Source organism: Ahaetulla prasina, chromosome 1 (assembly GCF_028640845.1).
Source record: "Ahaetulla prasina isolate Xishuangbanna chromosome 1, ASM2864084v1, whole genome shotgun sequence".
NCBI lineage: Eukaryota > Metazoa > Chordata > Lepidosauria > Squamata > Colubridae > Ahaetulla > Ahaetulla prasina.
The window spans coordinates 214,359,126-214,382,848 of NC_080539.1; the positions used below are offsets into that span (position 1 = coordinate 214,359,126).

Consider the following 23,723-nt stretch of genomic DNA (forward strand, 5'->3'; position numbering starts at 1 on the left):
CTATTCACCCAAATAGGTAGGAAAAAAATGCTTTAAAAAAGTAAAAAAAGAGAGGCTCCAACGATTGAATGCGCGCTGGTTTTTTTTTGTTTACATTTATACCCCGCCCTTCTCCGAAGACTCAGGGCGGCTTACAATGTATAAGGCAATAGTCTCATTCTATTTGTATTTTTTTTTTTTACAAAGTCAACTTATTGCCCCCCCAACAATCTGGGTCCTCATTTTACCTACCTTATAAAGGGTGGAAGGCTGAGTCAACCTTGGGCCGGGCTCGAACCTGCAGTAATTGCAGGCTCTGTGTTCTAATAACAGGCTTCTCTATTGCCTGAGCTATCCCAGCCCAAGTTTTACTTCCTTCCCATGTCTCCTTTTGGCATGCGATGTGCGTGCATGTGTGCACACCTCGCATTTGGTGCACAGTGCACATTTGGCACGCAGAGCGCAGGCACAGCCACCAAACCGGTAGTAAAACGGTTCAGATTTCACCACTGACACACACACACACACACACACATATATACACATCACACACCACACATAGACACTGATTTCTCTTTAGATCAGATACACCTTTCTTTTTTTAAAAAAATAATAATCATGCAGTTTTAGTAAGGGTAACAGATCTTTCAAGAACAATGTAGGGAAGATTTGGGAAGAGAAAAAAGCTATAATCAGAATGAAAAGGGACAACATTATCGATCCAGGTGCAGGCTAAATCTTCTTAGCATGAAATGCTATGTCATCAGCATTTTTACTTAAGCATTTCAAATCAACTGGATAATTGGGTTAGTTCTTTCCCCCTTCCACTGTAGCTGGCATCTTGCCTTTTAAATCAAGGCCCCCTTCCTCTATTATCTGAACTGACTCCAACACTGAACGGGTTGAAACGGAGTGCAGAGCCTCAGTAACAAAAATGTTCTTGCTGTTTTATGATTAGGGCTGTATGCTTTAATCAGTAGATTAATCAACTATAGCATTAGTTAATTAATCACTGGAGGGCAAATCTGAGTCGGTGTGGAAAAATGTTCATTGCTGAAGTCAAAGCTGATGGGCAAGCTGAGGACTTAAAAAAAGAGAAAAAAAATAACTATCATTGATCTGTTGTGGTTCATTCCTTGGGAAAACTGCACACATACAGTACCCACACGTATGTATATGTTACATGTGTTTGTGTGTATGTAGCTGAATCTATATCTATATATCTATCTAGCTACACACAAACACTTATTACAATGCCTCTTTGGATATTCATCTGTCATTTAACTTTTCATTATTTCAGAAAGCTATATTGAGATTTTGGTAATGTGAATTGTGTTCAGTTCTTTATCTTACACAGCCATTTAGAAAGGCAGATGATAAATAACTACATTTTACTTACTTATTATAAGTAAATTTGTTGGTTGTGTGTGTATGCAGAGAAAAGGGGGTTGGAGAGAGAGCCAAAGTATATAGGACATTATGAAACATTTACAATTTCTACCCAAACCTGCTACTTGAAGCAACAAGCCCAGTCCAAAGCTTGAGAGCCTTCATATGTTCCTGATTGCAGTATGCTCATGTAGATGCAGAAGAGATTTCTACTGGGATTTGCTGAAAATTCAGCTGAAATTTCAGTGAAAGTATCTGCAATTGATATAGTGAAGTCCCTGTGTAGACCTTAGTGCTTCAAGCAGCTACACAAAGCACCATGGCGAATGCTTTGCAGAATCCTAAGAGTTCATGTATATGCAAAAATCAGTTAAAAATTCGTTAGTTATTTACATATTTGAAACATCTATTTTATGTCTTCTAGAAATCTGTACATGTGAACAATCCATTACGTCCACTATATTAACTCCATATGCAATTATAAGTACATTAATATGTCCAGAGATGTGAGCAAGATTAGACTGCACTTCAGCCTCATGTATAACTCTCTGCAGTGTGACAACAGATGGAGTAATGATAATATTATAATAATATTAAATATTTATATAAATATACATCTTTAAGTAGAAGAAATGGGGAGTGTTTTATAAATAGGAATCTAGAGCAAGTGTGTCCCATCCATGGCTAGTGGGCTGCATGCGGCCCTGGACAGCTAGTAATGCGGTCCCACAAGATCGTAAACTTTTAACATTACTATGTGATTTGTATACATTAACTATATTATACGGTCTATTTTATATGCGGACCAAGACAATTTCTCTTTACTCAATGCGAGTCAGGCAAGTCAAAAGGTTGGAGACCTATGATTAGAGCAATTAGTTATCTAAGTATAATATTGAGTGTGCTAAGCACGGTATCTACCATCATAATCCTAGTCATAATCTTTTTTAAGCAATGATTTTAATTAACAGAAAGTAAAATAAAAATGAGTCACCAAGCAGAAAACTGAATGAAATACAAAAACTGTGGGCTTTCAAAATGTTTATAGACCCCTCACATCCTGGACATAAATTGTTTCAACTCCTACCCTCAAAACGACGCTATAGAGCACTGCACAGCAGAACAACTAGACACAAGAACAGTTTTTCCCCGAAGGCCATCACTCTGCTAAACAAATAATCCCCTCAACACTGTCAAACTCTTCACTAAGTCTGCATTACTATTACTATTAAACTTCTCATTGTTCCTACCACCCATCTCCTCCCACTTATGACTGCATGACTGTAACTTGTTGCTATATCCTTACAATTTATATTGATTGTTTCCTAGTATGATTCGATTGCTTATTTGTACCCTATGACTATCATTTAGTGTTGTACCTTATGATTCTTGACGAACGTATCTTTTCTCTTTATGTACACTGAGAGCATATGCATCAAACACAAATTCCTTGTGGGTCCAATCACACTTGGCCAATAAAGAATTCTATTCTATTCTATTCTATTCTATTCTATTCTATTCTATTCTATTCTATTCTATTCTATTCTATTCTATTCTATTCTATTCTATTCTATTCTATTCTATTCTAAACTAATACAAAATGAACAACCCACAAGGAAAGTCAAGGAAAAAACTAGAAAGAAAGTAAAAAATGATACGTAGCAGAATAAATTCAATGGGCCCCAAGTTTTAAAACTGACCACATGGAAACCTATTGATCAGATATTCTCCAACATTAATAAAAGTTCAATTTGTGTTGTAGAAAGTGCATACATATCCAGGATTTTCAAAGCAGATACACCAAAGTAAATCAACTTCCTTAGCTGCAGCCCACAATTAATAAATCTAAATGTGTTAGTCTTCAATAGGTTCTAAATTTTCAGAATGTAACTTGATATCACACATTTTTGATCTTATTTTTTTCTCTCCAATACTCTCTTTAAACCACAACGGTGTCTTTGTAGAACTTGTCCAAACATATTTTATTTATTAGTGTCCGTTCCAACATACAGAGATCAAAACCCAGCTATTGTTGCACATCTTATTGAAAAATTCAGAATATTTTATGAGTCTGTAATTTTTAATGAAGGAAATCATCAGATGTATAACCAAAAGAAGTACTGAGTCCCTGTCAAGTTATTAAGAGGAAGAGACAGCAGCTTTCTAGTTGTATCCATAATGCTTTTTTTTTTTTTTTGTTTACATTTATACCCCGCCCTTCTCCGAAGACTCAGGGCGGCTTACAGTGTATAAGGCAATAGTCTCATTCTATTTGTATATTTTTACAAAGTCAACTTATTGCCCCCCCCACAATCTGGGTCCTCATTTTACCTACCTTATAAAGGATGGAAGGCTGAGTCAACCTTGGGCCGGGCTCGAACCTGCAGTAATTGCAGGCTACTGTGTTCTTAATAACAGGCTTTACCAGCGTGAGCTGGTAAATAAATAAATAAATCATTTATTTATTTATTAAATGAAATAAATCATTTAAATTCCACAATGCAATAGAATTCAGAATAGAATCAAAATGGAAAAATTCCCTCTCTGTATAAAATCATAATTAAGGTTTTAAAAAGTAGGGATCTGACTAGCCCTTAAAAACGTATATTTTCAAAGCATTCTCTGTTTTAATGTATTTGACAGCATTTCCCCTTTTCTTTTACAAAATCTTTCACAACATGGAGGTTTTAAGATTAGTATTTAATGCCAGAACATGGCCCTGCTGAGAATATAAAAAGCTTGTACTTTGCTGGCAGGACCAATAATGGCTGGAGGTGCTGATCTTGCTGAAGCCCTGACACTAGCTAAGCTGATAACATTGAAAGTGATTAATGAATGATTGAAAATTCAATCACTGCAGCTCCAGGAAGAATCTCTTATTTAGAGGCTGTGGCAGAAAACTAGGCAGCTTGTAAATGAGCCTCTGATCATTGTATTGATAGGTACGCTACTGTTTTCCAAGGCTAGACGGAGAAGGAAAAAGTATAGGCCAAGCTTCAGTAGGTAGCAACCAAGCTAAGAAATATCTTTCTTACTGCGTACAGAATGCCTGTCACTTTTCACCTCTTCGTTTCTCGGGTCCAGCTTTTGCTAAGAATGTTATTGTCTTAATACCAACATTCTTCACCAGCCTGAAGTTACTGCTGAAAATCTTTCATAGGTTTTCTGCGAAAGGTAAAATGGAGAGAGGAAGCTATGGTTTCATATGATGCCACATGAGAAAAGTGGAAGGGATTGCAGATGAAGTTTAAGCCAATTTACCGTCTTTAGATCTCAAATTGCAATTAATTTTCATATGTGCAAATTCATTTTCAGTATTGTATACCACCTGTAAATACATTCCCTTTCTTCCCTTCTAGAAAACAGGGACCGTAACATTTTTTTAAACAAACAGTTCTCTTGTAATATTATTTTCAATTCCAATGACCTAGATAATTTTTGGAATGTTCTGGCCTCTGTAGGTAATGCTGAGCCCATCTATTGCAAATGAATGTTATAGATCCAATGAAGGTAATTTCCAAGAAAATATATTTTGTAAGCAATTAAATTCATTTTGTTGGAAATTACCTCCACCAGATAATGTTCATCTCGGTTTTAATATCCTAAACCTAAAAATAATTCGTTGGACATAAATAATTTTGTCAATAAAACTTAATACAGTGCGACTATAAACTATTTTGATTTCAATACATTTAACACCTCTTTCCTGGCCATATCAGAAATATGCAAACCCTCATCCCACCATACTGTTTTCTTTCCAGTAATATTAGTTCCTCAGATTGCTATGTTATTTTTATCTTTTGTGTTATTCAAAAAGTATGCTGGGAAGCAGTCAAGGAAGTATAATTTTCCCCAGTGATAAAAATTATCATATTAGGAACAAAGTTATTACTCTCGCTGATGAATTAGTTTACCTCACAAAAAGTATAAATTTCTCAGATGTATGATTAGAGTGGTTACAAATCAAGATTCTATCAATTTAATAGAACCCAAGTTTGCGTGCCAGATAAAACAAAGCAGTCAGTGCTCAACTTGTAACAGTACTCTATGATAAAACATTCCAGTAAAATGAATGCTTATACATGTAGAGAAAGTAAAATGCTACAGTAGTAGCAGACTCCTTAGATTTTATAGTTTGAGGATTTAAAAATATGCATAGTATGGTAGGGTAATAAAGTTTTCTTTTTTACATTTTATATTGATTTCCCCCCTTTGTTGAATACTGTTTTTTTCCCTAAAGTTATTGTCAATAGATTTTTTTTGGTTTAGTTTTTATAATCTCCATTGATAATATTTATTACTGGGAAAACTAAAAACATACAGTACTTCTCCAAGGCATCCAGACAGAGAGATATTTTGATACATGGATGCATCAACTAAATTCATTATATTTACGGTATTTTGAAACAACACGGCTGCAGTAAATACATGACTGCTTGGCATGCTTGGATTAGCTCTGCTTGTTTGGAATCAATTCCTTCCCATGGCATAGATCTCATCTAATTCATTGTGGGTACTGTTCCATTAAGATAGAGGCAGACAATCATTTGGGGCCAGAGATTGTATTTTTCCTTTTTTTTAAAAAAATGTCTTTGGCATCCAATGGTTGCAGCAATCATGGCAGATAACCTATCTCTGTCACGACAGGTACTCCTCAATTTATAACCACAAGAATTTCAGTTGCTGAGTGATGCGTTTGTTACGAGAAACATCACACATTATCTGATTTTACAGCCATTTTATGCAAGCATTAAGCAAATCACATGGTTGTTAAATGAATCACACAGTGATTAAGCAAATCTGGCTTCCCCTTGCCAGAAAGTTGCAAAACACGATCATGTAACCACAAGATGCTGCCACCATCATAAATGTGAGCCCACAGGGCAATCACATGACCAAGGGTTGGTATAACTATTATAATTTTGAGGACAAGTCATAAGTAACTTTTTACGAGGCTGTCATAATTTTGAACTGTTGGTAAACGAATAGTTGTAAGTGAAGAACTACTTGTAAAATGGGCTGGGAGAAATGTTCAATCTTCTGTGATGCTTTTCAAACTGAATATAATGGGCGTAATAGACACCATGAGCCTCACAAAAATTCCAAAATCTTTCCAAAATTTGAAATGCACTCCCCTTCGTCGTCGTCTTCTTCTTCTTTTTTTTTGCCAAAAGAATCAGTTCTGATTTTTGGTTCTTTATTAGAAAATCACAAAAGATATCCTAGAATTTATTCACCATTGCCATAGAAGAAGAAAAATGTCCTGTTTTCATTTTTTACAAAGAATAATCACATGTAATCTTTGGGCTTCAGAATATTAAAGTCTGTACTTATCTTTCATGAAGAAAAATCAACAAGCATATTAAGGTTATCACAGCCCTGCATCTTTTAAATAACCATAGGAGTTCACTATGGTGGAGGGCACAATGGAGAGCTCTTGAACATAACGGTGGAAAATCACCTTAGAAAACAGAGGAAATAGTTTTTCTCTGATGTACCCATTGTTTGCTTTGACCATATCCAATTCTCTCTTGTTCCTCTTGCGTGGAACCGCTTTAGTGTTTCATGAGGTATGCTTATCTCCCGATCACGAAAAACTTGGACTTTTGTGGCAAACATATATTCTTCTCTTGTGAACTATAAATCAAATTCGTAAAAGAAAGTCATGAGGGGAAAATAAACTAAAATTTAATTAAAAGAAACCTTAATGGAGAGTGATCAGCTATTTAAAAATAAGCTACATAAATCATGGAAAAAATGTAGTAATGGGAAGAGTAAAAACAAAGAAGAGGTGAAGTTATCTCTATTCTTTGAAAAATGTGAGCATGTTATAATATTTATATCTAGTCATTTTAAATAAAACATGGCTGCATTGTTTTTAAGACATACACACACTTTTATATTCATTCCTAACCTTTGTTTACCAAATTTTACCAACATGGTTTTTGTTGTTCCTAAATAGAAACTAGGTTGGGGGTTTTGTTTTTGAGAAGAAAAGTCTTTTGACTTTATCTGAATGTAGATATATTAAAAAAGGCATTTCCAAACAAAAAAGGAGTCTTTTATTAAGGTTTCAATGGGAAACAGTTATACTAACCCCAAACTATAATCAAACGTAAAATTCTGATGAGGTTGTTTCCTTGTTAAGCTTGTAACATTTTACACTCCTCTAATGGCCTGAGGTTATAAGCAAAAGAAAGTTCTCAATTAGAGAATTTAGACTGGTTGCCCACATACCTGATGGCAAATTATACTACACAGATGCAAAACAGTACTTATAAAAGAACTAAAAAATATTTCTTGGTTTTTTCCTCTATCTTTTTTTTTGGGGGGGTGGGAAGTGAATGGATTATTCCATGAATTGAACTTTCTTAACCTTTTATGATAACAGTTTTTTTTTTAAGGGCAACAATTTGGTTTCCACTCTTCTACTATTCTGCTGACCCTTAGTTGGCATGTACAAATATAAAAATATAAAATGCTTTTCAATAAGTTTTTATTAAAAACAGTTTCCCTTCTCTTGTCTCAAAGAGCTCAGACAGAGTGAGGTATCCTGTGTTATCATGATAACAGATACTCTGTGTGTGAGGCCTTTCTCAGAGTCCAGGGCTGTCTTTTATCATGGACTTTCTCCTCGGTTATTTCTTTCATTTAAAGGAGGAACTGTTTCTCCCAAGCCATAAACACCTATTAAATATTCCCCACCCTTTCATACTGGGGCTGAGGGTCTTAACAGTCTGCAGCTGGGTGGATCATTTTATCTTCATTTCAAAGGGAAAGCGCTCCAACATGTAAGCCAGCTTATTACCAACTCCCCTTAATGGACATTATCTTCAATAAAAAAAGCATGTGATTATGTCTGCGAAGAGAGAAAGGTTCCTGTCCTGTAATCTATATTCACAAATGGGAAAATCAAGTCCTGGCATTCTGGGGTCCAGAGTGCAATCAAATTGGACCAGCTGGGAAATAGAATCGGTGTCCTGCTAAGTGAACCTCTTGGGTGGCTTACTTTTCACTGGGAATTTGCAGAAGGGAGAAGACATGGTGGATCGGGGTGGCCTTGCTTAATCTGATGAGAGGCTCAAAGGTGCTGACATGGCTGCCATCTCGTGTTCTGGAAAAAAAAGAGTCCTATTTCATTATTTCACTAAGGGTATGTATATATGGGTGTGTATATGTGAATGGATGGATGTAAACTTAGGGGATGGCTTTAAGATTGTTTGACTTTGTAGAAAATAATGCCTTTTCTTTCTTCATAAACTGTTCAATTGGCATATTCATTTGTATGGTCAGGCAAATGGGCATCTTTTATTTCAATGAAAGCCCCATGTTTCTTAAAAAAAACTACAGAGTACCTAAAAGTTTCAAGGAACAGCAAAAATATAGTAAAACTCTTGCTAGGATGACTCAAATAACAAAAATGGAACGGAGTTTAGTTATGTTAACTAAAGTCCAATTGAGTTATATTGAATTGCTTGTCTAGTTTTATCTTCTAACAAATTATAAAAGTTCAGCCTATGCATATTGTGCAAAAGTTTGCCTTACTGAAACCCCCCTCCCCCACAATTATGTAGTATGACATTAAGTTATAAGCAAACAAACCATGTTTAGAGTTAGTGTGATGGTTGAACCAATGAAATAACTAGAGTTAGCTGGGAGTAAGTACAACAAAAATAGTGCTGAAGAAACTGTTGAGAAAATTCTTGTCCATATCCATGTTATCTTGATTTCTTGAGAAGATAGAACAGCACCTTGTGTGTTAGGAATGAGATTTCTGGATTAGCAGGTTGACATCTTGGAAATGAGAACTAAGGTATTAGAAATTGTTGGATACATTATCTCTGTCCACCAAATTGCCTTTTTAATGGTGCTGAATATGTCAATTCCTGTTGGTTGTCTCTCATTTTCTATCTCTCCGTCTGCTGGTCTTTTATCCCACATTGTCAGTTAATTATATATAAATATCTCACTATATTTTTGCTAGCTGAATTGAGTTCTTCGATTTTGTTACAAACTAAACTGAAAATTACTCACAGTAATTATTGAACAAAAAAGTGTGTGGGCCCAATAGGGAGCAAAACTAATCTCTGATCACTCCAGTAATAGAAATATCCCAAATTTCTTTCCAGGAATTTGATATAGCATACAGCAGAACAATGCTTAGAGGTCATAGGTTATTGATTTTTATTAGGAAATTTTTATTAAAAATCCTAATTTTGGAACATTTTTTTAGCCTTACAAATATAACAGATTTTTTAAAATGGCTGTGAATAATGACCAGAAAATCTCATCCTTGAAAATGGGAAAGACTATGGCATCTGGAACATCAAATGGAATTTGAAAAGCTGGACCTCTCAGAAGATGTCAGGCAGCTTCGATGAACTAGAGTGGATTGCTGAAATCTGAAATAATTCTGAGGTTGAATTTAACAAACTGTAAGCCGATTGTTAAACTGTACTTCAGGAAAGAAAATAAAACAGATTAAAATGTTTTTACTAAAATAACATTTCAAAGAGTATATATACAGTTCTGATAAAGGATACATCCCTTTTAAGTCCTCTAATAACATATATTGATCGGAATGATTGCTATGGTTTGGCTAAAATGAAATCTTTGAGAGGCTATAATCTTTATGGATTAAAATATTTTTATAGTAATAGGGAACCTTTCGATAAAGATCAGATTGAGTGACAAATAGATGATCAATTACCATGGCTCTTCTGGTATCAATTTAAATCTCTTTTGGGCAATAGAAATATCAGAGATTCAGCAACATGGATCTACACCAACTTTGAGAATTTAATACTTCATTATTTAGAACCACCAAAAGGAACAGTTTCAAAAATTTATAAGTTATTATTGCAATCAGAAAAAGGGGAGCCACCATATGGTTTAAAAGAAGCTTGGGAAAGTGATCTTTGTAATTCCATGGCAGAAGTTGTGGAAACTGGGCAGATTTCCTTCAACTTTGATTCAAAAAATATAGCAGAAGATTATACATCATTGGTATCTGACTCCTGTTAGGCTGGCATATATTAAACAAAATAATCTTGCCAATGTTGGAGAGGATGAAAAAAAAAAAGGAGATAAATCCCCCCCCCAATTTTTCATCCTACAATAAAGTTATAGCCTTTTGATATAACAATTTCGAGAAGATAAGCACCGTCATTAATCAAAGAATTGAATGTTCCCCAGAGCTAGGCTTGCTACATTTACTTATAGACCCAAATCCTAAGATTAAAAATAAAGAACTCAAAATTTATTTAATCTTAGCAGCAAAATTAATAATTGTGCAACATTGGAAAACTCTCGATAATATAACAATTGAGTTGTGGATTACTAAGACCTTTTCAATTGCTACATTAGAAAAAATTACAAAGTTAAATTAATAAGACATCAGAGGCAGGAACTAACAAACTTGGATGACTTTTATGGTCTAATTTATTAGCTATAGATTACAATCTGGTATTACACACACACACAAACAGAGCATAATTTTATATGTATAGTACTTGTTCCTTTAGTCACATTACAGTAGATCTCTTTGGCATTTTTAATATTTTTTTCTTTTTGATTTTTTCCCTCTATATTATCTTGAATTTACATAAATGTAATACCTGATTTTGTTTGGCAAAACTAATACAGATAATTTAAAAAAAGAAATGGAGATGGTTGGTTAAACAGACAGGCATGTTCAGAAATGAACAATCATACTTTCATGCAGAAAACTCATAAATCTTAAATTACTGGGGAATTTAATGGAACATGCACCAAAATATCTCTCTATTCCGGAGGCATTAAAAATAGTGTGAACGTTTCTAGTGATTTAATCACGAAAGTGTTATTAAAATCATGACCAGAATATTATATATACAGTACGTATTAGAGTTAATCAAACTTCATGATGAGATTTCTCTTGGGAAAGTAATTGCAAAACTGGAGGCATAGAGCATATTTGAATAGTTTGCAACTGTACAGAATTCCTTAACAACATAAAAGAAAGAAATGGAACATGTCATTATTCTAATAAAAGATGACCTATTAAACGAAAATGGAGATTTTACAGAACTAAGACTCATATAAGAGAAATGTAATGAGATCAAAATGACTTTTCTAAAAGAAAAGTCAAGCCTGTCCAAGGATTGCAAAAACAAAGTATATACAAATAGAGTATTTATATTCACATACTTGAAATTGGCTATGATTCTGAATTTAAAAAGATAAGACAGATTTTTGTTGGATAGTGGTACATCATCAATTTGTCTGTAACAAATATATTTTTATGAGCATTGACAAATTTTACTGTGGAAAAGTTAATTGAGTAAATGGAATGTTTATAGACATATGTGGAAAAGGCAGCATTAAACTGCAATGCCTGCTAAATCATAATGAAAGCAGAGATACTCTAAGAAACATATTATGCACCTGAATTGGACGCAAATATGTTATCTATGTAACATGGTTGTAAAATAAATGCTTAAAAATAGATTTTGCACTGTTACAAAGGACCATGAAATAATATTGGTGGGAAAGGAAATTGAAGCTAATTTGCTAGAACTATGCTTCCTGAAGCAAACAGTTCCAAGATATATGCATAATAATAAAATGGCACAGAATATTTAATCATAGAGATGAATCTGGTTTTTAGAGAATAAAGGATGCAGACTATTGGAGAAGAAATTCCAGAGTTTCTTAGCATTCTACTTCCTTCTCAGTCACCCAAGTGATGAGGTTCAAATCTGTTCCTTTTATTCAATCAGGACAAATTTGTAAAGACTCCATTACCTTTATTAAGAGTGCAGAGTTTGGTCAAGCACACAAAGAATATGTTTCACAGGATCTTCTTGGGCAAGATCACAAGCACACATATCAGCAAGTTTTTATAATCATTTTCACACAAAGAGTTAAAGACGGTATAATTGCATTGGCAATACATAAATTATTCCATATGTGATCATTTTCAAACTAATTTGGAAGTTCCCTGCTTATAGTTTATCTAGGGTATGCATAACTATGTGTAATGCCTTTGCAATATACAGCGGATAACAATGGAAATTTTTCTATTCTGTGTTGATAATACCAGTGGTTTTCTACGACTATGACCTTTTCATGGAAGAGGGGAGCTTGTGCATGCTATTATATATGATTTTTTTAAAGATATTCTGTTCCTTTCTGGTTGTCCTAGTTTTGTATTTCAGAACAGTTACTTTAACCATCAGTGTCAGCGCAGTACTAAAACATTATGGCAGCTTTCTTGCCTTTTTATTCCATACATCCCTTATAGGACTGGACTCTATATTTGTCCTTACAAGAAATAAAAGGAATCAAAATGTGATTGTTGCTTAAAAGCAAAAAGAAAAAGAACAAACTGAATTCAAAGAATTGGACCTTAGTTTTTTAAATGATTGTCAAAATCAAAATGAAGGACAGTTAACAAAGCGTAAAGTGTTTAGTAAAGTGTTTAAGAAACTCCGATTGTAGTTTAATAGAAAAATAAAGAGATCGAACTCTAATAATGGAGAAGAATATTGCAATCAAGATATTTTGGGAAAAAATACAGCAGAAAATTATAGTCTTGAACAAAGCAAGGCTTCAGAAATAAAAATAAAAGATTGCTAAGCACAAAGAGGTGTTAATTCAAGGTTACTAAACAATTTTGAGAGAAAGCAACACAGTTACTTAACACTAAACCATTTATGAACAAAACAACCAGATAAAATCCAACATGAAATGGAATTATGGAATAGGGACCATTTCAACTATGGAATGGAAGCAAATCCTGTCTCTCATGCCTCAAAGTATTTGGGTGCAAAGCTTATGCATATATCCCTGAAGAGAAAATGAATAAACTAAATTGTCTAACTCAAATATAAATAATGCTGAGATAGCAAGTAGGAACAAGAGGCTGTAGAGTTTTGCTTTTAATAATTAGAAAACATATACAGTCATTTGAATGATAAAGGATAACTGCAGTATTTTGATATTAGAACAACCCAGTTGAGTTTTACCAGTATGTAGCACTTGAATCTATTAGTGAAACTTACAAAGAGTAGCAAATAACAACATTGTGTGATTGGAAGAGGTTACAGAATATTAGTCTAAAGAAACTGAAATAGCAACAAATTCAGAAGGGGCCATGACCCAGGCCCAGAATTACATTAAGAAGATCCAAAAGATCTAATAAAAGGAATCCTTCTCAGGAGAATATATTGCACAAATAGAACAAGGGGGGTGCCAGATCCCAGTTGATGAAAAGTTGTACAGAGATTGCCAGCAGCCAAGGCACAAAAGTAGAAGACAGCTGCAGGGGAAGATATGAAAACCTTGCCTATACTTTGCCTGCCTCCACAAGGTGAGAGAAGTGTTGGGACCCAATGCACAAAACAATTTGTGGTGTTTTTTTTAATCCATTATGGCACACAGTTCAATGCGCAAAGCTGTCAAGGATGAGAATATTGTATACATCATCCCTGTCCATCAAATTTCTTTAATTTCTTTAATTTAGTTGTGTTCTTTCTTGTAGCTGTGATGTAATTAATGCACTGTAAATCCATGCTTGTTCTTTGTGTCTCTTTCTCAGCAGTTCTTCCTTTTGACTTTGCCAGTTAATTCTTTTAATGTTTGCTGATAAACATCAAAACACTCCCCCCCCCCTGTGAGTGGTGCGTGTGCTTGCTTTGATCTGGATATAGAAACTAACCTGGAGTGTGTTGGTTACAAACTAAACTACAAATTACCCACAGAAATGAAGATCCACAGTATGAAGTAGATGTACTCATATAACAATATACAAATTAGTATTTGGCATGGTGAAACTGTTACTCAGGAAACAGCCTACCATAGCAAAGCATTGATTATATCAGAGAACTGTAAGACAATATCCATATTTCATAGTGTTTTATCAGGAGAAACATTTGCTTTAAGTTAGTTGCACAAATAAGATTATCAGCTGCTGTAAGATATTTTATTTTACCCTTCCTAGTGTTTCATTTATTTTTTCCAATAGATGGAATTATTACCATCTAAGGCTACTCGTCTCCATTACTTTTCATGTTTCTCCATCCTTAAAAGGATTTCTTTTCCTCAATAATATTATGGATAGAAAAGATCTGCTAATACAACCACGAGATGCATGACTGTTTGAATTCTGTCCACAAAAAATGAGCTGTTTTTTTAAAGAACATGATCTGTGCAAATAGCTTCTTTCAGATTTGAGAAAAATACACACTAGCATTAAATACTACAACTTGCAATCTTACTTGTACAGACATTTTCACTTACTGCATAAATTATTTAAGAGGCGTTAAACAATTATACCTATATATTTTTTAGAATATATCAACACAATACAAAATCAAAACTAAATTATTATTAGAGATTATCTTTGTTAGGGGGCTGGTTATTAATAGCCCAGGATGGAAATGGATTCTTGTTCATATCCTGGTACTAAAAAATCTGCTACATTTGATGTTGACTAATTTTATGGTGCTTTAACTTTTCCTGAGGGACGCGGTGGCTCAGGGGCTAGGACGTTGAGCTTGTCGATCGAAAGGTTGGCAGCTCAGCGGTTTGAATCCCTAGTGCTGTAGTGTAACGGGGTGAGCTCCCGTTACTTGTCCCAGCTTCTGCCAACCTAGCAGTTTCGAAAGCACGTAAAAATGCAAGTAGAAAAAATAGGGACCACCTTTGGTGGGAAGGTAACAGCGTTCCGTCGGCAATGACTAGCACGTATGTGCGAGGGGAATCTTTACCTTTAACTTTTCCTGATGGCTTCAACCTTGCAGATACCAGTTCAATATTAAGCATCAGACATTTTGGGGACAGAAAGAAACAACAAAGGTGTAGTTCATTGAAAACAAGAGAAGTCTGCTTTTCACTACATTTTCTTGGACACACATAATCTGGCTATTGTAACATTTGCATTGGTAATCTTAAAATCAGATTCATTTCATCTGATCTGGTATTTCAATGGACCCAGAGTAGTGCAAATGCTGACTAACGTATTGTGAATATGAATAGATCACCTGGCTAGCATGACTATATGCCGAGGCGTTTAGAATGCCATTACCTTCCCACTGAAGTGGCACCTGTTTATATGCTTTCGACTGCTAGCTGGGCAGGAGCTGGGGCAGGTAATAGGAGTTCACCTTATCACATGGTGCTCGGGTCTTGAAACCCAGGCTGTTGGCTTTCCAGTTGACAAGCTCAGCCATTGAGCCATTGTGCCTTCTAATCTTTCAATAAAGCATACAATAAAGCAATAAACATATGGCATACTTTTTCTTCAAAACTCACCAAAATGAAGATACCTGCTTGTTGAACTTAAAATGGGGAGGGAGCACCTTGTCAAAGAATAAGTCCTTTTCAGATTGTAAAACATCTTATGCAGTTTTTTAAATCCAGGCCAATATATTTATCATTCAGAATGTTAAAAGACCAATCAAAATGCAATACTCGGTCTGTGTGTGTTCTGTAGGTTGTGTATCCTGTAAGTATATGTATCTTTCTGTGCATATGTATATACACATTCTCACACATAGAATAAGAATGGTAAACTCAAATGTGTGGTAGAAAGTAGAATATCATCTATAATTTTTTTTTTTTTACTATTATGGGAATTGAGAGGCAGCCTTCATTTTTTCTTAAAGTTTTATGTTGACTAAAAACAACAAGACACTTTCTGAATTAATATACTTTTTTCAAATAAGGAAAAGTATGTGGTACTGATTAATCATTTTGTAAAAATTCATAAAACACCAAGAAAATAATGAAAGTATTTGGGGACTTATGCTTTGGTATAAATGGTAGGGGGAAATACACAAAACCAAAACTCCAGTTTTCCCCATGCAATTTGATTAAAGGTTATTGGCCTTAAAGCAGAGTTTTCAATTTTATGAGCCTACTAAAGCTAAAATTGAATTTCATATGGAAAGTATATACAGTTCTGTTTGATATTTGCGTTGTCCCCTCTCCAGATTTATTTCCATTTTGTTTAATTGAAAGATGAAGCAACTTAAATGTCCCTTTGCATGTCTTAGTCCTTTATATGAAGGATACTTACATTATCAAGATATTTAAATGGAACAATATTCTTGGGTAGTTTGTAGAAACTTTAATACATATATTTTGGATATATGAAAATTAGGCTTTTGTTTTGGGCCAATTTATTACTGGCCTAGTAATAAAAAATACGATACATATCATTTTAGATTGGAAGAGTTTAATGCAGGGCCTACAGTCTTTTCTCTAATAATTACCAAGTTTGACTTCTAAAAAGCTTTTCCCAGTTTGTAAGAAATTAATAATTTACAACAAAAGGCGTATAGATTATGACAACAGTTTTATTGTCTTGGACTTCTTATGGTCTTATATCGGTGAAATTTAAGTTTTAAAGATATAATGAATAATGTATTTGATGTAACAAATGATACAATGGAAATTAGTATTTTAATTTTGTATCATGTGATAATGCAATTCCAAAAAGTTTAATCCCAGTGGTGAATTGTGTTAAACTTTAGTCTACATTTTTGGTGTTATATACAGCATATTTTCCAATTCCTCATATTTTTTTACCAGTGTGTATATTTGAGCAATTCTAAAAATTTGCTGCAGGAGAAAATATGTAATTCCTCTAAAATATTAATGAGTTTTACCTGGATTACATGGGTTTTTTTAAAGCCAGAACACAATTGACTAGACAGAATAGGTTTCATCGCATGGACATGGGCAGGGGAATTAAAACAGAAGTTCAGTTCTCTACTAGGGGAATGGATAGACTTGAGGTTTCTCTCTCTGTGTGTGTGTGTGTGTGTGTGTGTGTGTGTGTGTGTGTGTGTGTGAGAGAGAGAGAGAGAGAGAGAGAGAGAGAGAGAGAGAGAGAGACGGAGGTTCTTACCATAAATGAGATCTATCAGCTATTACAAGATCTACCATGCTGGATCAGGAGAATCAGTAATCCATAAAATACATCAAAGGTGCTAAGGTAGACAGACAGTCAGTCAATCAATCAATCAATCAATCAGTAAGTAAATAAGTTTATTATTGTAACCACTGGTCATTACTGCCTCCCAAATATAGCATATTGGAAACCCTACAGCATGTTGGAAGCTAGAAGTTAGCATTTGTAAAGGAAGACATTGTCAACAAAAGTACAGGCTTTCCCTATGACTCAAGAACAGAAGGAACCTAGAGATGATGGTCAGAGACATATGGCCAGATTTTTTTTTTTAGATTTTAGTTTTTTTAAAGATTTTTTCTACCTTTATTATTTTTATAAGTAACTCGAGGCAGCAAACATACTTAATATTCCTTCCTCCTCCTGTTTTCTCTACCTGTTCTACCTTTCACTCTGTGAAATGATTGGGCTGAGAGAGAGTTACTGACCCAAATTCTGATATGTTTTTCATGTTTAAGGCTGGACTAGAAGTCTCCTGGTTTCTGGCTTGGTGCCTCAATCATTAAACTGACTCACTATTTGCTCCTTTTCTGCTACAGGACATACTGTAGCAGAAGAAGGAAGATAGCAAAGCCAGAAGAATCAACTAATGTTTTATCATACATTCCAGACAAAATTAGGACAACACAATTTGAGATCATCCAATACCATAGGATGAGATATTATCAATATGAAGATGATAAACTCTATTCCTGGTCATCCAAGCGATGCTGAGGCTGCCCTTTTGTGGTGCCTGGAGATTATAGGGGGCTGTATGTGGGACAACAGGCTTCAGTTGAAGACAAATTTGCTGTGATTCAAGGGACCTCAGGATCTAGTTGTTTATTATTTGTAGTTCTCGATGGGGTTGTACTATCTCAGACACACCTGGTGTGTGAATTGGGGGTTCTCTTAGACTCACAACTCCTGCTTGAAGAACAGGTAGCAGTTGTGACTATGAGGGCCTTTGTGCAGCTTTTGAGTTGTGTGTCAGTTGCACCCTTATCTGGATCACAAGGCTTTGTATAGAGTCACTCATGCCCTGGTCACCTTTCAAATTTGTTTTTTTTGTTTTGTTTACATTTATATCCCGCCCTTCTCCGAAGACTCAGGGCAGCTTACAGTGTGTAAGGCAATAGTCTCATTCTATTTGTATATTTACAAAGTCAACTTATTGCCCCCCCAACAATCTGGGTCCTCATTTTACCTACCTTATAAAGGATGGAAGGCTGAGTCAACCTTGGACCTGGTGGGACTAGAACCTGCAGTAATTGCAGGCAGCTGTGTTTTAATAACAGGCTTCTTACACGGGACTACACTTTGGAAGCTACAGCTGGTACAGAAATGCAGTGGTACACAGTTCTGGAGGCCCCTAGGGTGGCACATATAACATTACTGTCGTGCGAGCTGCATTATTATTTATTTATTTATTATTTATTTTATTAGATTTTTATACCGCCCTTCTCCCAAAGGACTCAGGGCAGTGTACAGCCAAATTATAAAACCACACAATATACAAATTAAAACAGAAACTTAAAACCAAGCATATTACATAAATGGCCGAAATTTAAAACAATCAATTTAAAACCCTAAAATTCATAAATAACCCCAATTAAAATTTAGTAAACTTTTAAGCCAGTCCCGCTTGAATAAATAAATGCGTTTTCAGCTCACGGCAAAAGGTCCAAAGGTCAGGCAATTGGCGTAAACCAGGGGGAAGTTCATTCCAAAGAGTAGGAGCTCCAACAGAGAAGGCCCTTCCCTTGGGGGCCGCCAGCCGACATTGCTTGGCGGACGGCACCCTGAGAAGACCCTCTCTGTGTGAGCGTACCGGTCGGTGGGAGGCATAAGGTAACAGCAGGCGGTCCCGTAAGTACCCGGGCCCTAAGCCATGGAGCGCTTTAAAGGTGGTAACCAAGATCTTAAAGCGCACCCGAAAGACCACAGGAAGCCAGTGCAGACTGCGCAGGATTGGTGTTACATGGGAGCAACGTGTGTCTCCCTCTATTACCTGCGCAGCTGCATTCTGAACTAGCTGAAGCTGAATTAGTTACCAGTTTGCTTTTGAGTCCAATCCATGGGTCCAGAACATCTAAGGAGCCATCTCACCCCAATTCTATTCCACCTCTATGGGCAATCTACTAAGGAATTCTGGTAGGTAGTCAAGAGTCTTTTCCATTGTAGCCTCTCTTATCATTGGAGGTGAGAATGGCTCCCACCCTTCTAGCTTTCTAGAAGGGTTTGAAAACTTGGTTTAGCCAGTTGGCCTGGGCCCCTGAGGAGGGCATTCACTGCTGGGTAGTTGATGGGGTGAGAAGATTGTTTGTTTTCTTGATTCTAGTTTATATAAAGCCTTTAAAATTTTCATTATTTTGATCTTTATCTTTTTACTCTTTGTAAGCCACCCAGAGACATTAGAGAAATGGGTGTCATATAAAATAATGAATGCATGAATGAATTTGGTGATGACTTAAAAGAGAGAGGGGGTAGCACAGAAATAGCCATTATCTATTTCTGCTAATCCAAAAATGTCTCTTTATTTCAATAATCAGGAAAGTCCTTTTCAAGCACCCTAGAATCAGTACCAAGCTAGACATGTGCTTCAAGTCCCCCCCTACCAAGCTCACCTCTGTGCTGCAGTGCCACAAATATTGGGAAGGTATTATGCCCACTACCACTTATCACTGTAGCTTTTATAGATCTATATCCAACAGCTGGATGTGTGCTTCCAACACCCCCTTTGTGTCTTCAATGCTTTAGCACCAAAGACACGGAAGAGGCTTTTTCAAACTAGAGACATAGCTCTTCTGTTCTATTCTAACCTAACCACACCTTATTATTCCTTTTTCCCCATTATATTTGTTTTGATTTTGGATTGCAAGCTGTGTGGCCCGAACGCCTTTTCCTAGTAAAATGTCGTAATAGCGGTCCTCGTAATAATGGGGAGCGATTTTCCACCGCGTCCGCCCACGCAAAAAAGCACATCTACATCTGTGCAAAGGCTTTATAAATCTATGCTCATCGGTTGGATGTGTTCTCTAAACGTGCCCTTGCATCTTCAATGCTTCGGCCGACCAAACGCGGGGTTGCAAAGCCAGGGTCTTCTCCTGTTGGGTCTCCTTTTCCCGCCCTGTTCATAAAAGTCACCGCCGCTTCGCTGCCTGTCACTTTCCGCGCTTCATTCTGATGGTAAAAAAAAACCAGACACACGCAACGCCCAGGATTCTTTTTAAGCCCCGGTACTGGAGGAGTTAATTGTTATCTTGGTTTCTACGCCCGTCCGTTCCGAAAGTCGAGTCTTGGAAGTAAGAACTTTCTTCTCAAATTCAGTACTACACCACTCTTGCTTTCTAAGGCAGGGCGATATACTTTTTAAAGCTCCGCTACTGTACGTCGACTCCCAGAGAGGCAGTCAAAGAAGCCATCTCTTCTTACAGTCGGACTTGAAAGCCCGCCTTAGCGGGAGAGCGGGCGAATCACCAACGCCAACAACGTAACCCACGCCCGAACGACTCGTCCTCTTCCAAGATGGCCGCACGGCGCCCGCCTTGCGTCATAACCGCCTCTCCGCGGGGCGGGGGCGGGGGGAGAAGGCGGGCTTGCCCTTTTCTAGAATGGCCGCACCGCGAGCGTCGCCAGCCTCCTCGGACTGAGAGGCACGAAGGAAGTTCGACGGGAGGGGAGGGTCAAGTAGCCTCCTTTTCCTCCTCCCACGTCGAGCCCGAGCGCGTCGGAAGGAAGTTGCGGTGGGGCGGGGAAGGTGCGTTTCCACCTGGGGGGGAGGGAGGGCGAGAGAGAGAGGGAGGGGGGCGTGTGCTCCTTCTGGCCGGCGGACGGTTGGCGATTAAAAGAAGGGGGAAAAAAAAAAAACTTTATAGAGAAGGAGCGACGAGACAGACAGGGAGGCGTTGCGGCTTAGTGGCGCCCGGAGGGACACCTGCCGGGGCTCTTTGAAGTTTAATGCAAGGGAGAAGCGAGGGAGGTGAGTGAGTGGCTTTGCGGAGTTAAGAGCAGCTTGCTTGCCCGCCCTTGGCCCCTTATTATAAAGCCCCCCCCCCAACCCCATTCCTTATATTATATGACACGATGTTACATAGCCCCACGAGGGTCACCCACCGCGTCCTGCGTTTCCTTTGTGAGAGGCTGCCGTGGGTCGGTTGGGAACGCCGGGCGGAGGCTGCCGAATGCCCTGCAACGGGATGCCAGGCACGGATACGAGCGGCACGAAGCTTTCCCTGCGGAGGCTGCCGCAGTGACCACTGAAGGATGGGCGGAGGGCGTGGAGGCGAGCATGGGGCTCCTCCATGCGCCCAGCTGGGGGGCGAGAAGAAGGAGGTGCATAAGAGCACCAGCGTGCCTACCGTCCCTGCCCTAATGTGCCCTTTAATTGCATTCGTTTTACGTATTCAATTCATGCTTATACTTGTAATATGTTATCTAATATGTACTCGACAAAATAAATAAATAAGTAGATTTAAATAAAGTTGGTGCGCCTAGTCTAGGCTTCTGGAATACATCAGGCCTCAAGAGCCTGAGTATAGATATGTGGCATTTTTAACACTGAACTTGTCGATCAGAAAGGTCGGTGGTTCGAATCCCTAGTACACGCATGAGCAGGGGGTTGGGCTAGATGACCTCCAAGATCCCTTCCAACTCTGTTACTGTTAACCTGAAACTAGCACTTTTCAATCTTATTCCCCTTTCCCTGGATATTATATTAAAGTAATCAACCTCCTTTAAAAAAAAAATGACTCAGGTTGAGAATCAATGGTCCTGGCATGTATTCAGGTATGTCCATATAAAGCCCGAGTATAAGAATTAAAACTAAATTTTTGAGTTATGTCACAGATACATCTTAAATCGTAAAGTTGTTAAGAAAAGGAGAGGAGATGTCAAATAGTTCTCATTGTGGGAAAAGTATGCAGGGTGAGCGGCCCCTCTTGTCTTACTTGTTTGTGAAATTCCATCCAGTTTTGTTGAAATCAAACAGGAGTAAAGTAACTCTGGGATTGTTTTTTTTTTTTTTAGGATTTCAAATTAGGATTTTTAGGATTTCAAGTTTATAATGTTACGGTCGACCTTCTGCAAGAGTCTGAAAATGTGGATTAGTGCAGCTGTGTATAATCTTTTCATTTGAGGTGGCGGGTGATGGAGGAACTAGTTGCATATTGCAGTGGAGAAAGGGAGGTGTTGATTTCTGCCTAGGAACATGTAAATATTATTTTGTTTTTTGTTTAACATTATGTATTACAGAATCTGTTCTCAAATTTCATTTATAGTCACTATATGATTAAGGTTCCACTTACTTACTTACTTATTTATTTATTTATTTTGTCACACAGTATATATAAGCATAAGCATGAAATAACTATACAATATATAAGCATATATATGTATGAGTATGTAATAACTATATTTAATTGGATATAACAAAAGGAAACAGTAGGATAGGAACGGTAGGCACGCTTGTGCTCTTATGCACGCCCCTTACTTAGGATATAAACACGCAGGACCTCATTGCTTGTCAGTATTTGAAAATATTTGGCCATGCAGTCCAGACACTATGTTCCTTCTCTGGAGTTTTAACATTTCAGAATTAAACTATTCTGGCTATAATGCTTTAGCTCCCGAGATGGCAAGGCACCCTCTGCCATAGAGAGAAACTAAGCTAATATCTGCAGCTGTTGCTTCTCTGTGAAGAGAGTAAAAAGGAATGTGTGGGGCCTATGACAGGGAAGCTGGAAACAAAGTTCTTCTATTTTCCCATCACTTCCATCCCAAAGTAGGGAATAAAAGCCTTGAGCTCAGAAGGTTATATACTTTATCTTCTGACCCACTTGGAAAATTAGGCAATAGGAAGAGAAGAAACTAAATTAAAAAAAACCCATCCTACCTTTCAGCTTTCTAATGAAGTTAGTAATTTATTTCTCCTATCCTTTTTGGATTGCTCAGTTAAAGGCATATTCATCAGTCATTGCTTCTTTGCATTAGTCATTTATCTAGTTCACCATTTGTTATCTAGCCAAACTTATTTTGAGGAGTTGTGGCTTGACTGATTTAACTGTGAAAATATTTTTCCAGTATCTCAAGAGTTGTTTCTTGATTTAGGTAAATATAGTTGCTTCTTGAGTTGTTGCTGAAATTGAGTTGTTTCTTCAATAGGTTAAAAACTGAAAGGGTTGTAACGTGAACACAGTGATGCATTCTGTGTGATGTTAAAACAATTAACTCCATTCTCTGCCAATTTCTACTTTTAGTTCCAAAGTAGAAAATATTTTTCTTTGCATGATAAGATATGACAAGAAATGGATATTTAGTAGAAATGCCACCCAGGGCTGATCTTTTATTTTTTTGTGTATTCTGCATTGCTGAATTTGTTTATGTTAGATAAACCATGTTTTATTGAGCCTTGTGTAGAGTT

At 36.7% G+C, this 23,723-nt stretch overlaps 1 protein-coding gene and 1 long non-coding RNA gene across 9 annotated transcripts in view; one reads left to right on the forward strand and one right to left on the reverse strand.

Moving 5' to 3' along the window:
* Positions 1 to 1,992: 1,992 nt before the first annotated feature.
* On the reverse strand, positions 1,993 to 23,696 carry LOC131201842 (uncharacterized). The gene is made up of 3 exons (XR_009156019.1): positions 21,419 to 23,696; positions 8,378 to 8,482; positions 1,993 to 7,005 (listed from the first exon to the last, which is right to left on the reverse strand). It is a non-coding gene; the product is annotated as an uncharacterized LOC131201842 (long non-coding RNA).
* LNPK (lunapark, ER junction formation factor) overlaps positions 20,887 to 23,723 on the forward strand; it is a 56,481-nt gene continuing 53,644 nt past the window's right edge. For 6 of the 8 annotated variants that reach the window (XM_058190083.1, XM_058190121.1, XM_058190058.1 and 3 more), the window contains exon 1: positions 20,887 to 21,062. The gene's annotated coding sequence lies outside the window, so the exon portion shown is untranslated. Of the gene's footprint in view, positions 21,063 to 21,123; positions 21,285 to 23,723 lie in introns of those variants that run through there. The other 2 variants (XM_058190073.1, XM_058190130.1) reach the window with 1 other exon arrangement.